This window comes from Martes martes (assembly GCF_963455335.1).
Source record: "Martes martes genome assembly, chromosome: 6".
Lineage (NCBI taxonomy): Eukaryota > Metazoa > Chordata > Mammalia > Carnivora > Mustelidae > Martes > Martes martes.
In genome coordinates, this window is record NC_137893.1 from 137,622,445 (window position 1) to 137,640,832 (window position 18,388).

At 44.1% G+C, this 18,388-nt stretch overlaps 1 protein-coding gene across 8 annotated transcripts in view; it reads right to left on the minus strand.

Moving 5' to 3' along the window:
• Window positions 1-18,388, minus strand: part of ATXN1 (ataxin 1) — a 395,770-nt gene that overhangs the window by 146,899 nt on the left and 230,483 nt on the right. For all 8 annotated transcript variants that reach the window (XM_080806347.1, XM_080806344.1, XM_080806349.1 and 5 more), the window contains one exon: window positions 126-252. The gene's annotated coding sequence lies outside the window, so the exon portion shown is untranslated. The remainder of the gene's footprint in view (window positions 1-125; window positions 253-18,388) is intronic.

Consider the following 18,388-nt stretch of genomic DNA (forward strand, 5'->3'; position numbering starts at 1 on the left):
GAAATTAATTGGATGATCACTTAGAACTCATGCTAATGCCCCTTCATCTCCCTGGCTCGGTGACACGCGATGATTCACGGATCCTCGCGAGGCAACCACCCCAGACGCCGCGCGTGTTCACTTACGACATTCACTGCGCGCTGTTCGCAGGTAGCCCGGGCTGAGCCTTCACCATGGAGACTCCCCACAAGAAGCTGGAGCGCTCCCGGGCTCAGGCGTGTTCTTTCTTCCTTCCAGAGGAGTGAAAAATCCCTAGTACAGGAGTCGGAGAGAAGAAAAAGGGACAGGTAAATGCCTCATCCAATCACTCGGTCATCTCAACAAATGAAGTCTCGGGGTCCATGCAACTCACTGATAACTCGCCCAAGACCACTTTCCAGTACCCTTTCCTTAAAAAAGGCAGTGTAGGATTTTTGCTCCGGCCGCAGGAGACGCAGCGTGGCCCCATCAGGCTTTTTCTCCTGTCCCTCCCCACCCTTCCTCCCCACCCCCCCCACACACCCATAAAGTTGAAGCCGGTTCTGGGGGAGTCCCGATGTAATCCCAGCTGAGATGCGAACTTGCAACACGGTCTCCTAACACGCCACCTGATTTTACCCTCTGCAAAAGGGAGGGAGCTAGGACGATCACCTCTTGCCATTTTCATACCTCACTGGGTTGTTGGGAAAATCAATAAGATCACTCTGGCAAAGTACTCACAGTTCCTGAGAAGAAAGGCACTATGTAAACGCCAAGTATTATTAGTGGTCATAAGCCTGTTACTGAGCTCTGAGCCAGAATTTAAAAGCCAGCTTTGGCTAGCCACCAACGGTCCGCTCTCCCTGGGGCACCCGAACGTGCAAAGACGTCTGCATGGGCTGCTGTGCGAAAACTTCCCAGGCACTGAGGGGTCCGGAGAAGCCCAGCAGCGGAAACAGAGCCTTCTGGAAACTCAGGGAGAAAGAAAGTGAAGGCCTGGAACAGAGCGGGAAGCAAAGGGAAGGGGGAGGAGGGTGGAGGGTGGAAGGTGGCTGACAGAGGCCTGTGCAGGCGCATGGTTCTTTGGTCCCTGCCACTGGGCTGCCTCCGATGGCTGGTTGACAGTGCTCAGTGCACTGGAGGTTTGCAGGGCTGTGAAATTTTCCACTTGGCTGTCTGCCATTCCCGCCCACCGAGGATAACACTTCCACACACACAGAAGTGGCACACCGAGGCCCTGCTGGAGAGGACTGGAAGAGTTTTTGTTTGTTTGTTGCTTTTAAAGAAAAGCCCTATTCATATCCCAATCCTTAATATTTTCCACACCTGGATTTCTTGATTTTTTCCCCTCCTTGAAGACAGAGCCAGGAACGGCTCTGCCTGAGCCAACACGATCAAGTTATTTTGACTTGGGTATTCTTGGGGGACTATGCTTGAGGTATGGGAACATACGTGACAGGCTTTGGGGACCGTGAGAAACCTAGAATTTAAGTGCTGCGCCGGCGCCCTGTTAGCTTCCCAGACAAATCATCCACGAACGAGTTCCCTTTCAAAGCCGCAAAGCACATGCCGAACAAAGGCGGGAGGCTCGGGGCTAGCACTGTGGCAGTGACCCTGTTTTCGAGGGAAAAATGCAGTCCTCATCCCCCCGAAAAGGCAAAAATGAGTAACAGCAAATTTCCGATTTGGAATTGGTAAGACACTGGTAAGTATACCTCAAAAAAACTAAAAAATGGAGAGAAGAAAATTAGGACAGAAGGGAGAAAGAAGGAATCTGCTACAAATATAATTAATGGGGGCTTTTATAGTGAATACAGTTTACAAAGTGCTCTCTCCTTCTTCTTGATTGAGGGATAATTGACAGATAACATTATATTAGTTTCAGGTGTATGAAGTGCTTTCATATTCATTCACTCATTCATTCACTCGCTGGACAAATTTTTACTTGATTCTTCCTATATTCACCAGGTTCTATGTTCATAATAGTGAACAAGACAGCCAAGGACCCGGCCTTGAAGGAGCTCACTGCATCAAGAGAGGCAGACAAGAATGAGCGTGTACCATTTGTAGTCCATGTGTGAAATTTGCAAATCGGACAGGCATTAGGAAGGAAAAAGAAACACTGTGATTTGCGATCGTATTGGGGGTACCGCACTCCCACGAGGGGCTTCGGAAAGCTTTTCTTACAAAACGACCAGGTGAGAGAAGTTCGGCAGATCGAGAACACAGCCTCCGTGTGATGGGATCTGACTGGACGTGTACGATTCATTTCTGGTATTTTATTTTCTTCCCCCCCCGCCCAACCCTGGCCATTTCAGCTAGGTCTCCTTTATCAAGAAATGGACCCAAGAGCTGTTGTCAGGACCTTGAAATAAGAGTGGATTCTTCCTCCCAACTACCAGAACAACAAACACAAGTCATTTCTGCTACAGGAGCCTGGTTCAAGACAGGTATTACATTTGATGTGACAGGAGAGGAAGCCTCTGGTTTCCTAATGCATCTCATGTCACCCCGTCATCACGGTGAAAGAGAAGGAAGCTCTCTGTTAACACCTGCACGCCACAGCTGGAGTTAAGAAAACCCTCCCCCCACCCTCCCCCCACCCTCCCCAAGGGCTAAAAACAGATCACATCACCCATAAACTTCTGAAAAAATCTTCCTAGTGCTTTGCAGTAGGTTCCAAATTTGCTGGCTTCCTCTTTACTATTAAGATTTTTTATTATTTTTCTCTGGGACTCCAACCAGCCTTTATGTCCGCGTCCTGTGAGCCTTCTCCTTTGGTTCTCGCCTTGGTCACCTGTTAATTTACCCAGGGAAGCAGCAGGATGAAAAGCATAAAAAGCAATGGAAATACTGCATTAGTCTGAAGTGTTTTCTCGTTCCCTATCATCCCCGATCTGGCACAACTTAATCCTTCTGCGAAGGAAAATCAGCTCATTCGCTTTCTTCATGCAGCAAAACAAAGGCGTCCTCGGACAGGTTCATTCATGTCCTCCCCGTGAATGAAGTTAAGTCTGAAAGTCTGTTTGAAACAAATAAGCCAAACTTCCACTCAAGTCTTGTCCCATCTAAAGACACCCAGGACGAAATGTAATTTCTCCTACAAGTGTCTCATATAACCAAAGACATTAATAATACTTCAAGTTCAAAGTCTCGAAACACAACTCCGTGCTTTGACTTTGCAGTTTTGACAAACTTCAGCAAACTGGGAAAGAAGAGACAGCAGGAAAAAGGACTTCTCCAATCCAAGCGGCCACTACCCCCACGGTCAGACCTGGGAAATGATACCAGGCTGACAGTTGCATCCTCTGGTCCAGAGAAGAAAATGACACAATGCCAATGTCTCCTTTCCCTGACTGCCCACAGCACTTACAGTCTCAAAACACACGTTTTGACTTGACTCGAGGTCCTTTCCAGTTCAGCACTCCAGTGTACTGTCTTTCTATTCGCCACTGGATTTACTTAAGTCTTGGAGGTTCAAAAAGTTTATAAGCTCCTTGATGAAAGAAACCTTGCCGTGCCTTTCTTTTGCAAACCCCTCACAGTGTCTAGTAGGAGAGCCTGCATTTAAATTAAATGAACCATAGCCAAAACCTGTTCTACGACTTAAACTTTACTCCAAAGGAATGCTCTATAGCTTATCATTTAAGCCCTTCCTCTGGGGTCCTGTAGCTCCTACGATGTCTATCATCTACACGAAAGCCCTCCATGAATGGGAGAACAATTAAGTTACAACTTCCCCTTCTCTCTTTTGTTCTTCCAACCCATTACATTTGGAGTCATTAGCGGCTTTTCAACAGTTGCCATAAATATCCTTGATTCTCATAGCTTCCCAAGCCTCTGTTAAGGAAACCCTGGTAGTGTGTGGAGGGGAGATATGGATGTTCTGAGGCAGGGGCCCTTGAACCTGAACGATTATCAGAAAAATCTGGAGGTCGGGGCTCCTGGGTGGCTCAGCAGGTTAAATGTCTGTCTTTGGCTCAGGTCATGATCTCAGGATCCTGGGTTCGAGCCCCAGTGGGACTCGCTGCTCAGTGGAGCATCTCCTTCTCCCTTTCCTTCTGCCCCTCCATCTGCTTGTGCTCTCTCCCTCTCAAATAAATAAAAAAATAAAACCTTTAAAAAAAAAAAAAAAAGAAAGAAAAACTTGGAGGTCTTATGAAACGCCCAGAGGTCACAGATGCCTGGGTTCCCTCCTTCCCCAATGTCTCCTTCATTAGACCTGGGGTGGGGCCAGAGAACTTGCATCTCTAACAAGTTCCCGGGTTTTGCTGGTGCCGCTGGTCCACGGACCACACTTTAAGAACCACTAAAGCTAAGCCTGCTCTAAAGGTTAAGACTTCCAGTCAATGATCTAGCCAGACAGAGGCCACAAATCTTTCGGGTATATTTAATCACTCTAAGATGGCTACACTGGAAAGAGTAACACCTGTCTGGTCTAGAGAGGTGGCAATGGTGAGAAACCCCCAAAAGGCCCACATACCTTATAATCTGGGGGAAATTTTTGTTGCTTTGGTGTTGGGCTGTTGTCTGCTCTCCCCCCTACTGGCTCCAGACCTATTTGGGTCAATTCTGCCCTTTATCTCCCCATCGGTCTTTTTCTTCTCTGCTGGAAACTTCTTGGCCAAAACACTCAGCCACTGCTATCCCTAGGAGATGTTCCCAGGTGGCTTGTTGCCTCTCTCCTGTTCAGTAACGAACATGAGAGTGCGGTGTAAATTCAGTGCTGGTATTGCACCAGATAGAGCTCGACCTGCCTCCTAAAAGCAGTGGCCTTTCCCTCCCTGACTTCTCTTCCATTCTTTGGTTACGACTTCTCAATAGTTCCTTCAATTTCCTTTTACTTTAGTTCAGTGGACTAGCATTTCTGCTTCAACAGTGTCTTCCTGGAGTGACCTCTCCCCCATTCTTTCGTTATCTGGGTTGGGGTGGTCTCACGCCTTGGGTGCAAAGATGGGCACATGACCTAGTTCTGGAAGATTAGAATACATATCCCTTTCACTATGGGGACTGGTTTTAGGGACAGGCACATAATCAAAGGCAATCAGCTCCTCTCTTGGACACGCTGGAACATGAAAGTGTGGTCTCCTAAGAGCTGTTTTTACTCCCTTGTGAGGAAAACCCATTTGAGAATGAGGCTCTGTAACAGGGAGCAAACCCGAAAGACAGAAAGTCCAATTCCTGATGATGGTGAGGTGCCTTGGATCCAGCCATGCCAAAAGCGAAATTTATCCCTGGATTTTTTAGTTACACTGTGAAAGACAAAAATCCACAGTGGTCCCCCAGATGCCCAATGTCCCAGTGCACACACACCTTCTCCTAGTTATTCATTCAAGCACGAATTCAGCGGCTGCCACTGTGAGGGGATTTTGCAGCTAAAAGTAAGGCCCCCAATCAAGGACCTTAAAAGAAAGGTTGTCTTTGGTGGGCCTGACCTAATCAGGCGATCCCTTCCAAGGGACAGGCTCTTCCAAGATTGAGATTCAAAATGAGAGGACATATTTGGGTTGGGGGGAGGGGGTTTGCACCCCATGAAAAGGTACCAGAGAGGCACCAGATGACAGCCCTGGAATGGGGGTCTTAGACCTAGAGCCGCAAGGAAATAAGTTCTGCCAATCACCACATGACCTTGAAAGAGGATGGCGGGCCCCCGATGAAAATGTGGTCCAACTAACACCTTGATTTCATCCTTATGAAACCCTGAATGGAGAAGCCAGCTAAGCCAGGATAGCTGCAGAAGCCAAGATAACAGGGGTGTTTGAAAACATGGTGTTTGAAACCCCTAAGTGACGGTAATTTGTTATGCAGCAATAGACAACAAATATATATATGAGATATAACAAATTTGGGGTTTTGGGGGGGTTTTGTCTGTCTGTCTGTTTGTTTGTTTAAATCACCTTGAGTTTCATTTATCTCTTGTAACCAAAATATCCTAGTTCTCTTGGTTGCTCCCCAGCGGTACTAACCTGGTGTCCTCCCATCACTCTGCTGTTCCTCTTTTCGCTTGTGTCCCCTCTTGTTATTCCTTCTAAACCTAGGGTATGTGTTCCCCAAAGGGACACGCTCAGCCCTCTTCTCTTTCCTTACCAATTTCCTTTTCTTGCCTAGAGTTTTCAACCTGTATCCTGGGCCCTGGCGTCTCCCCCTTTCAAGCTGCTGGATCACGCCAGTCTCCAGAAATCACGTCTGTTTCAAAACACCCCATTGTTGCCCCCAAGCCAGGGCTCCTCTTTTATTTCCGACTCTTGCTAACGGCACCACTGTCTTCTTCTCTTCCTCCCTGCGCCCCTTGGCTGTCGAGTGTCATGGAGCCCGACCTCCAAGCCCACGCCACCAGGCTGGCTCAGACCCCGTTCGTCCACCAGCCACTGGCTCCCTGGTCTTCTCGCCTGCAGTCTTCTCCCTGCGCACCTGTCTGAGTCATCCCCGTTGGATCGTACTTCCTAAAGTACATTGGATAATACAACTTCTCCATGATGTACCATCACAGGTTCCTACAGCGAGTGGAAACTGTCCACAGTCTGATGGTGGAGACCCTCACGGTTTGGTCCCCGCGTGTTTTCCTCCTGATGCATCTCATCCCAGCCAGAGGCACTGCTCCTTCGTCTCTGAGCTCCTATTCCCATGCCACAGCTTGAAATCCAAGCCACGGCTCCCAAGACCCGCACAAAGCCTCCTTTCCCCCTCACTCTTTCCTCCATCCTCCATTCTCACTCAGTTGTGATTTTGCTTTCTTCGATTTTAGCTACCAATAGGCAATCAAGGTCCAAAACCCCAGGATCCTCCTTCTGATGTACGGTCAGAAGGTCAATGCCTACGTCATTTACCTCACTGTGCCCAGTCCCGGAGGCCTTTTACCATCCCACCTCATCCTACAGAGACGGGTGAGTACAGCACAATAAGATATTTTGAGAGACAGAGACCACACTGACCTAACTTTTCTTATAGTACACTATGATTGTTCTACTTTGTTATTACTTATTATGTTTTTTAATTTATTAGTTTATACATTATAATTAATAGATTACAAATAAATTTATAATTTTTAAATTGAATAATTTATAAATTAAACTTTAGCACAGCTTTGCATGTATAGGAAAAAAAAAAGAAGTGTATCCTGGGTTTGGAACCATCCGTGGTTCTGGGCATCCACGGGTGTCCTGGAATGGAGTCCCTGTGAAAAATAGGGCACTCCTGTGCCCTTTTTTTAAAAAAAAATGTGAACTCTGACAGTTTGTGAACTCTGACAGTTTTTTTATTCCTTTGCCTTAGGATACTAATAATTTTATTCCTTATATAAGAAAGACACCATTTCCCCAGCTGACTGCAGGAAACTCTATGAAGTCAGGGCTTGAATCTGCCTTCTTGGTCGGAGTGCTTTTATAAACGGTAAACACTTGATAAATATTTATCAGTGAACTAAGAATGGGATATTTTACTTTCACTCTGACATGTCCTCCAGTCTCCTCTACTCTGTGGTTCCCAAACAGAAGAGCTCCCTTTCTGGTGACTTGGGAGAAAAATCATTACATAAGACTCTATGGAAACTGCTCAATCAGTGAAATGTTAGGCAAGAGCCTCCTTTTCCAACTCAGGACCAAAGCGGACTCTGTATTTTTGTTCTGAGGAAGAAAGAGAAGCAACCGGCGCTGCTGGAAATTGCAGAGTTCAGAAACGCCTCCTCTGGGTAAGCAGGCTCAGCCCAGCAGGGTCCCCAGCCTCTGTCTCCATTCTGCTCACAAAAGAGCATAAATGTCAGTCACGGAGGCCCCAAAGCTCCTCTGTCCCCAAAAGGCAACGAACGTCAATGCAGAACTTTCCTGAGAGGATGGTGTCCAGCCCGATTTTAAAAAGAGCTGGAGGAAGGCGCAGGGCGGCATGACGCCCAGATGGAAGGAATTCTGAGGAATACGATGGATTCGTCACGTCATGGGACCCTTCCTCAATCCACATTTGATGATTTTTGTGACTTATCCATTATCAAATCTTTTTCCAAACTGGTAATCCTTGGATTCTGCATTGGGAGGCATCTGGGATATTTTCCCCTGATATTGACTGGTTTGTGTTTCGGTCATAAAAACTAAAATTAGAATGTGTCTAAAGGACACATCATCGGAGATATACATACACTGGGAAAAAATCCTCTGACCAAACTTAAAAAAAAAATTCTAACTCCTATTGATTCACGCCACAGTTTCTCTCCTACTATGTAGCAGAGCTTATTACACAAAGGTAAGGCTTTGCCCACACACATTAGGCTCAGCAAGTGTCTATGTGCAGACTACGTCTCCTTACCGGCATAGATCAAAGTTTGCTAAGAGATAATAATTATGTATCCAGAGAAAAGTATGTCTGCATAGCAAGAATAAAATGAAAATACAGATGAGAAACATGCCATCTGCATTGAATAGCTGTAGAACAATTATCTCTAGGCAATCTTAATTTTTAAGACCAAGACGGCACGTGCTCCTTATTGACAATTTCTCCCTGGCCTTATTTGTTTAAAACTTGGCTCACGCAGGGTTGCCGGAGCCTATCAGAAGGCACTTGGCCCAGGACACGAAGGAATCTTGCTCCAGAAGCCCAGACAGCACACTGAGGCTCCACATTCTCTGGGTTACAAGCCCCTTTCCCCCCACGATGAGTCAGCACACACCTTCTCTCTGAAGGAGTTGTGTTCATGCCTGGGTGCTGCCGAAGGGCTTGGTAGAAATGGGGAAGGTGGGGAGGGGTCCTCGCTTCATGGGTTCATCACTCACAAAAGCAATTACAAATCAGGAGCAGTGAGAGGGTCTCCCTTGGGGAGAGTGCTCTGATTTTAACTGGCTTTCCATTTCTGCTCTTTTGGCTCTAGGACAAAATTGAGTAAATTAGACCAGAATTTAGAACACAATTAGTAAACATTCTAAGAAAGAAATGTAAATATTTCCCTCTCATTCTCTTTTGACATAATATTAGGAGTGCTACGATAGCATCTTCATTGGATTTGGTCTGACTTCACAAAATACTTTATTTCGATGGGTCAAAGTAAAATGAAAAAGACAGAATCCACATACCCCTCCACCTCCCTACTTTTGAACAGATACAAGTAATAGAATTCACCAAAGGTATTCAAAACAGAACTGTGAAAGCATCCTATCAAAGCCACAACTTCCTTTCCATTTAATGAAATACTACTGTGTAAAAACATGGCTACAACCAGGACCTCTACTCATGCTTTAGAAGTAAGTTTGAGCACGGTTACACGAAAAAGGCTCTTCAAAGATTTTTTAAAAATAGAATTATTTTCCCAAACTCAAGTTCGGCACAACTACCCAACTTTTGCCAAAGGTTCAGAGAAGAGGACTTTCTGTAATTTTATTAGGAGAATCTCATTTGTCTTCCTTTTTTCCTGCTTTACTGAATTATTAAAGCCAACAAATATAAGGACCCTATGTATTTTTTTAAAATATTTATTTGAAAGAGAGAGAAAGCACAAGTGGGAGGGGCAGAAGGAGAGGGAGAGAGAATTTCAAGCAGACTCCACACTGAGCACGGAGCCCAACGAGGGGCTCTATCTCACGATCCTGAGATCACATCCTGAACTGAAACCGAAGGTCAGATGCTCAACCGACTGAGCCACCCAGGCTCCCCCCACCCCCATGACCTTATATTTTAATCTCTTTTTCATACTATTCCAAGTAGCTGCCTCCTTAACTATTACAACTTTCTGATGCAATCAGAACAAAAGTATTGCAGGACAAAGGGGCTATTGTCAACTTCTCTCCTTTTAGAGGAGGCTTAATAAAACTATTCTAGCTTAAAACCTGAGATTTCAATGGTCTGAGCTGTAAACACCAAGTAACAGAAATGCCACTTGGCATGAAGTCTGGGGATTACCTGTTGAAACACCAAAGGCAGGTATACTTTGATGTGGGTTACCTGGTGCCGGGGAACTACCAAGAAATACAATTACTTTTTTTTCTATGAATCTGGAGGTGAAGATAGGATACTGTATTTGGAGTAAAGATGATCCACGGTGTGGTGGTGGGGGGAGCTGGGGGAGGGGTGCTGGAGGGACCGTGCATGTGCACGGCCAGCTTGAGCTAGTTACAAGTTATACTGTGTAAAGAAAGACCTCCTATCCCACTTGCTACAATGTTCTAAGGCCAAACAAAGGGAAATACCAAGTATTATTTTCTGAGCAAAGGACAGCCCCCCAGCCCCAGGCAAGATGCAGCCATGATTTGCCTTCACAGTCCTGAAACACCATCAAAATACCTAATGATGGTGTTTCATCAAAAATCCCAAGGAGTTTCTTGACATAATGAGCATTCTAAAAGTTCCCTACATCTCTTTAAAAATAAATATTAAAAAACTCCACAGACATAGCAATATCTGTTTGTCACATGGCCTGAGAACACACATTCTCAGGAAACAGCAATACCCGCCCGCCCCCACCCCATGTCTACCAGAAGAAAGAATGAGGGGTTTTCTCCCCTCCTCCTTCAGCCTCTGGGTTTAGGGGTTTATCCTCATATCATGGCTCAGGGGATTCTCACACTTAGCAACTCCCAACATATCCAAGGAGGAGAAAATCTCTCGCTCCTTAATTGTTTTGTCGAATAAGCTCTCAAAAGTTCATTTTTGTTACCTTTTTTCAGGCAAAATAAGAGGCCTTTTACAAAAATTCTATTGCTAAAACAATGGCATTCTCCCGGGAATGACTTCGTTATGGAAATGAAGTGACAGCTTCTTTTATCTAACCAGGCAGAAAGTCTGCATTTATAAAAGGCATTCAGAGCACTCAAGTGCTGTGTGTGGGCGAGGAAAAATGCTATTTTTAATTCAGATTGCAGCATTCCTCCCATACAGGTCTTTCAGATAATCATAATCATAATAATACTGATCTACAAAGAAAAAAAAAAAAGATTCCCATTTCTGCTGACCCCAGCAGAAAAAGAGTAGAAGGAAAAAAAAAGAAAAAAAAAGATTAGAATGACAAATACCGTTTCCTTCCACATGTGGACCACTCCTTAGACTCAGAGATCAATCTCTAAAGCTTTCAGAGCAATCTATTATCTGGAATTAAAAGCACTTAAACTCTGTGAGTAACAGCATCCCATCTCACACAAATTTACATTTTTGTACGTGTGACTTTCATTGTGAGTCTGCAGGAATCACCTGGGCCTGCCGGGAAATACTGGGTGAGCTTTTCCATCTGTCCTCAAGAGTTGACAGTCCTTGGTGATGCAGTGACAGAGGAGTCCGTCTATGTGACACAGCCACATTGGAAACCCAATGTCTGATTTCAAAACCTAGAAGGCCCCCCAGGTACGCAAGAGGTGTCTGAGCTTCTGTCTGTGCAAATGCAGAGCCTTCCGGGTCAGATTATGGAATCTACAGATGGAGATTGGCAGACGGTCTGCCATGTTCCTCCGAATCGCTCTGCTGGGGACCAAAGCCTGAGGAGGGGTGATGGATGGAAGTTCTGGTAGGGAAAAGGAGACCAATGTAGATGACGCTGCAGAAGTATGACACTGGAGAGCCAAAAAAAGTGTAGCATCAGAATGGAATTACAAGGCTAATGGATGGAACAAGACCTCCAGTCATGGCTAAGTGATTGGTTTATGGCCCCTTGAGCAGAATGAGAGATGAGAGAACAGACAGGGTCAGAGAGAGATTTTGTAATTGAAGTAAAAGTCACGGTAAAACCATTTTCATCATCTGTGAAGTGTACAATGCTGTGGTTTTTACCATTAGCTCGTTCCAGAAGATTTTCATCATCTCAGGAAGGAACTCCATACTCACTCTCCATTCCCACCTCCTCCTGTTCCTGGCAACCACTCATCTACTCTCTGTTCTATGGCTCTGCCTATTCTGGATGTTGCCTATAAATGGACTCCTGTACTATATGGTCTTTTGTGCCTACCTCCTTCCACTTAGTATCCCATTTTCAGGATTCATCTAGTACTTTGTTCCCTTCCTGGCTACATAATAGTCGGCGGTAGGTAGAGACCACATTCTGTTTTTCTATCAGCAGATGAACATTTGGGTTATTTCCACTTTGTGGTTATTAGGAAGAATGCTTTGAACATTATTCTACCTACTTTTGTTTGAATGCCTGTTTTCAATTCTCTTGGGTGTACACTGAGGGATGGCTGGGTCATGTGGTCATTCCATGTTTTATATTCTGGGAAGATGCCAAACTGGTTTTCCACACTGGCTGCACCGTTTTCTGGAAATGCATGAAGTCTCCGATCTTCCTTCTTTGCTAACATTGGTTATTCTCCTTTTATTACTGATTATGGCCATCCCGGTGGGTATGAGGTGGGATCTCACTGTGGTTTGGGCTGCATTTTCATAGTTACTAATGATGCTGAATGTCTTATCAATGTGCTTGGAGGCCATTTGTATATCTTCTTTAGAGAAATGTCCATCCAGTCCTTTGTCCTTTTAAAAATTGGGTGGTCTGTCTTTTTGTGGTTCAGTTCTGAGAGTTCTTTGCATATGGTGGAAGCCAGACTCTGATCAGATACATGACTTGCAAATATTTTTTCCCATTCTGCAGGGTTGTCTTTTGACTTTCTTGACAGTGTTTTTTAAGTCACAGAAGTTTTTGATTTTGATGAAGTCCAATTTATCTATTTTGTTGTTGTTGTTGCTTCTGTTTTTGGTGTCACACCTAAGGATCCATTGCCAAACCCAAGGTCATGAAGATCCACTCCACTGTTTTCTTCTAGGAGTTTTATACTCTGGCTCTTACATTTAGATCGTTGGCCCATCTTAGTTAATTTTTTATAAGTGGTGTGAAGGGTCCATTTTTTTTTTTTTTTTTTTGCATGTGTCTCATCTGTCCTCCCCAGATGTCCCAGCACTACTTGTGGAAAAGAGGTCAAAGAGGTTTTGAGTATGGAATTATTTTAATCTGTTCTCTTTCAAAAAGGTGTTGTGTGCGTGTGTGTGTGTGTGTGTTTTGAAAAAAATTTAACAAATTACCTTTGAATAACATGGTTACAGTGAACACATCCCACATTTTGAAGATGCAACAAATTTTCAAGGGCCCTGACTGGAAAGGACCATAATCCCGAACTTTCGGGAAAAGAATGAACTCTTGGGTGGTGCTTTTGCAGGGACTAATTTCCAAAAGCAACAAGGAGCTTGAAATGGCTTGGTTTTCTGTTCTTTTAGTTCCATTTGTTTCCATGTCAATTGCCCTCTAGTGAATTGCTTTGGTCCTTAGACATCTAAAGACCTCTGTCTCTTCCCCACCCCAATACCTGCCTATTATTAAGAGAACTTAATAATCTAGTTTATAGTGAGCCAGATATAATACACATCGAATATGATGTCCAAATTCCAGTTTTAAGCAAAAAGAATTAAAGTTTAGAATTCCAGGCATCATCCATTCAGCCTCTGGATGAACTGGAGACTTTCGAATACACCTCCGGCATCATTGCTCAAACTTGTCGCACACTGAGATCGCACGGGGAGCTTTAAGAATCCTGAGGCCTGCGATCCACCTGTAGAGACCCTCACATGATGGATCTGGGGTGCTGCCTGGGCAATAGGGTTCTAATGTACAACCGAAGTGGAGAGCCAGTGCCCTAAGTCAGTGGTCAGAAGAGGCTCCTGACTCCCCCACCCTCGGAGCCAGCCTTCCTGGCCACCTCACACCACTTGCGGTGTGTTAGGGATGTACATTCTTCCATCTCTGTTAAGTTTTCTCATTTTAAAACTAACAAAAACTGAATTTCTTCTATTCGTTCTCATTTAGTCTTCCCCCACATGCTGTTAGTATTCCCAATGACCAGTGACAAAACCAACTGAGAGATTAAGCAACAGCCCCAGAGCCCGAAACTTCCAAGTGGCAGAGAAATGGATTTCAGTGAAATAGATTTGCAACCCCGAAGTCTGTACCATGTAAACCTTCTCGGTAATTTTAGAAGAGCCAGCCACGGGGCACTTGGGTGGCTCAGCGGGTTAAGCCTCTGCCTTCAGCTCAGGTCATGATCTCAGGGTCCTGGGATCGAGCCCCACGTCAGGCTCCCTGCTCAGTGGGGAGCCTGCTTCCCCCTCTCTCTCTGCCTGCCTCTCTGCCTACTTGTGATCTCTGTCTGTCAAATAAATAAATAAAATCTTAAAAAAAAAAAAAGAGCCAATCGTTAGGAGGAGGGTCCTATGACTTGGTTCCAAGACCCACAAAGAGAACAGCCATCTCGCATCTTCCATCCATCACTCATTTTGTAGGACGGGGCTGAGAGTGTACCCTCACTGAAGAGAACAGTGGTATCTACTGTCCTTTCTGGTGCATGCATGCATGCGTGCGTGTGCGTGTCCATACAATAGAAGTGGGCCTTGGAGGTATATCTGAATTTAGGAAGATAGGACATGCTTCCAAAAATGCAGCTGGGTCAGGTTTTCGGAGACAGCTGGGCAGCAGTAATTCTTTCCAGTATTTTGATAAGACTGGCAACAGGCAACGATAAACCTTTATTATGGTGCATGAAAAACGAACACTGAGGGGACGAATTCTTCCTTCCTTTGTGAATTTAATCTGATGCCCACATATGATTACAAAGCTCCATTGTTGAAGACAGCAAGGCCAAAGGATATCAGGCAAAAGTCTCCAATCCTTAAATATTCAGGTTCTTGTGGTGGAGAAGGTACAACACCCTCAGAATATCCTCTAGCCTGCCAAAGCACAGGGCACACTCACTGACCTTTATACAATAGCAGAATAAAGTCAGAGTTGGTAAAAATCTATTGGTAATGGCGGTAAAAGCTGGGAAATGGGTTTCAAGTCACTTTTTCCTCCTCAGACACGTGCACTCAAACCAATGTGTGCGTCTGGGCGCGCCTGCTTGTGTAAACACATGTATGAGTACACGTGTGTGCGTGAACGTGTGCTCACAGGCACACCCCAGGCTTGAAGGAAAAACACATTTCAGTCTCGTCATTTTTCATAGGTCTCATTTACTTATCTTTAAGAAAAGCAGTGGTGGGTACACGGCTTGTGTCCTACAGACGGAAGCTGGGAGAATTTCTGTCCAATGGACTCAGACGCTAGAGAGCAGTAAGGATTCGCTGAGTATCTTCTTAGGCCAGGATCAGAAGTGCGTTAGATGAGAAAAGTTTTTACAAGTGGGAGTTGTACCTGCTTGTCTCCTAATTGTAGTGAATCTGTCAACTTTCTTTCCAGTGTATCAAGACTTTACTCTTCAAAATCATTCTCAGTGTGCTCTGAATTGCTGTACTTTTAAGCTAACTACTTCTCAAAGTGCTGTTTAAAAACTGACATCTTCAACCACATTTCAGGCTGAGAATATACCTAAATTTGCAAAGTCTCATTGGTTCTTGAGAGAGTGCTACTTTAAAAAATACACTTGACAGCCAATCTCTTGAAAATGATTTGTGCAGAAATTGTGTTCAAATTACTTTATGCCAAGACATTTAAGAGAGAATGTGGTTTTCTTTGTAATAGGCTAAAAATAATGATATCCTTTATCTTCAACTGAACATGTACATATGTTGTATAAGCTGTTGCATTTAAACAAATTGGAAAACAGTAGGATTCTGGCTCTAGTCCATAAAGAAACAAAACTTGCCCAGAATATCATGTTAAGCATTAAAAAAAATACAATTAACTGTTATTTTCTACAAAGTTCGATCCTACATAATCAGACTTGTCAACCAGGTCCAAGGCATCAAATTAGAAAAGCCAATGTCTCAATAACACATGGGAAACAGGGAAAAAAAAAAAAAAACCAACCAGCTAGTGCACTCCAATTTTTTACATAGGGAAAAAGAGAGTAAGGGGAAAGTTCATTTATATTTCTACAAATTGCTTTTGAGTGAGTGGACAATATGCTGTTGAACTTGACCTCATAGAAATAGCGTGTAAATCAGATCCCTACAATAATTCCCATTGGACATTTCGTTGAGTGTGTATCATGTGCAGAGTGCTGCTAGGTGAGATACAAGGTTCAGAAATGAATAAAATATCCACTGCTTCAAATTCAGGGTATTGATTTTTTAAAACAAAAAGCTGACTATAACCAATTCTAATAATTTTTGGTTAGTCCTCTTTGCCAACAGCAGTTTTTTAAATGTGTAATTTGGGTTTTTTTTTTTTTTTTTTTTTTGCCAGAACCCTATCTTCAAAGGAAATTTTGCATAGAAACCCACCAGGGAGTCAAAAATCCACATATAACTTTAACTCCCCCAAAACTTAACTGCTAATAGCTTAGTGTTAACTGAAAACCTTACCAAAAGTGCCAATTGACACTTTTTTCCTATGTTGTATAGATCATATGCTGTATTCTTACAATAAAGTAAGCTAGAGAAAATGTTACTAAGGGAAAATACATTTACTGTCCTGTACTGGAAAAAATCCAGAAACAAGTGGATCCACAGTTTCAATCTCTATTTTTCAAGGGTCAACTATACATAAAACAAATAAAATGGAGGCCATTCATGTTGACCTGCATTGGTTCCCCCACCTCTGCACCCGTCATGACCAAGGACTTCTGAAGGCAGCCCTTGGAGGGTTAGTGGGTTTTGAGGAATCCTTAGCCCACTGGAGTGTGATCTGATCTCCATTGGTCTGAGGAGTCCGTACTCCTTAAACATGGCGTAAGGGACCTTCTATTCTTTGCTCTTTTACTTCTCCGCCTTACAAGCTCACTACCCCCCGTCACATGACACGTCATTAGTGACGGAGAACCAACTGGTCACTGTGCACACTAGATACCCTGTTCTTTGTTCCCCATGCTTTGTTCATGTTGTTCCAAAGCAGATGATCCCTTCATGCCCCTCACCTATGTGGTGAGAGACACTCCACAACTCTGCACACTCGGACACCATCTTAACTCCGTATATGCATTCATTTTTGCCCTACCGTGCTGGGTGGTAATTACTCATGCCGCCTTCACCGAAACTAAGTCATGAGTAACTCAAGATAAAGAGTATACTGTATTTATAGTTTACTCCAGCTCTCAGCACAGGTCCTGGCGCATAATATGGGATTCATAACTGTTGAGTGAATGAATAAAGATGGATAGATGGGTGGACGGACGGAGGGATGGATGATATGGTTTGCTGTTCTTTAATCAAACTGGTGGGAAACATTTATAAGCATATGTATATATTAAATCCATATTTTTCTAAAACTTGTGATAAAGTACACAGAACATAAAATTTATCATCTTAACCTTTTTTAAATGTACAGTTCAGGGGCATTAAGCACATTCACACTGTGTACAGCCATCATCACCATCCATCTCCAGAATTCTTCATTTTGCATAACTGAAATTCTTATATATACATACACTCAAGAAACTCTTAATAATGTAGTTTAATGATCTAGGGTGTGGAATGCCCAGCTTCTTCACTTCCCCTTTGCCCCCACCTGCTGTACAGCTCATGCCTTTTCATCCACAGTTAGGATGCTCCTTTGTGAGAAATGTGGTCAATGTGGTTGAGGCATGTGGTCAATGAAACTCCTAGCTACTAGTTTAGCTAATAGCTAGCAGCTTAAGTTGTTCAAAATGAATTTTCTAAATTGTTTTCCTAAGTCCTCCCTGATTCTTACCACCATGAATTGTTAAGAGTCAGCTTTCAACCCGGGGACTACTTTGGGCTTCATGGAAAGCAGGCTTTTAAGGAGGACGTGTATAACGGAGCCTAGAAACAACACACGTAGCCCGTATGTGTGATATCCACGTGAGTTTTTCGTATTTGGACATTTCTGAACTTAGAACTTGTTTTACATATGATGAATATATAAAAAAGTGGTAGCATTTCTATCCCCCCCACCCCCACAAGGAAACTAATCATTAAATCTGTGGTGCATCTTATAATCAGGGCATCAGAGAAATTAGGGCAAGCTGGTAAATATTTCATATTTGTACAGGAAGATTTTTAGTTTAAAACGTTGGCATATCACGATCCCACTTCTAATCCGACACGTAGAGGAGTCTAAGGCAAAGAAGTAAAAGGACTTGAAGGGATGACAAGTCACCCTGGTGAACGGAGGGAGGTCGGCAGTGGGCAGCAAGGGACTCAGACACGAGGCCAGGATCTAGTACCAACTGCCACCCCGTGAAAATCTCTCCCCTCCTCTGGCCTCAGGCTCGCCATGTATAGATTACACGGAGTAGACTAAAATTCAAACAGGATTAAGCTCTTCCTGACCTCCTTCCTCTACCAACATCCAGTAGCTCTCCGACGCTGCTCTAGAGTCCTCACCGGGACACAAGCTCAAGGGCCAACTGGTCTCCGTGGCATGGTTGGTTCTGGCATCAGATAATGGGGAGAGTCACCTCCTCCTGAGTTCAGCTCTCCCACTCCCACTTTTGAAGCACTCTAATTCTAGCTCTGTTTTCCAACTTGGATTATCATTACTGCTTTCTACCTCCCAGCACCTAATTACATACGCCGCCCCCTGCCC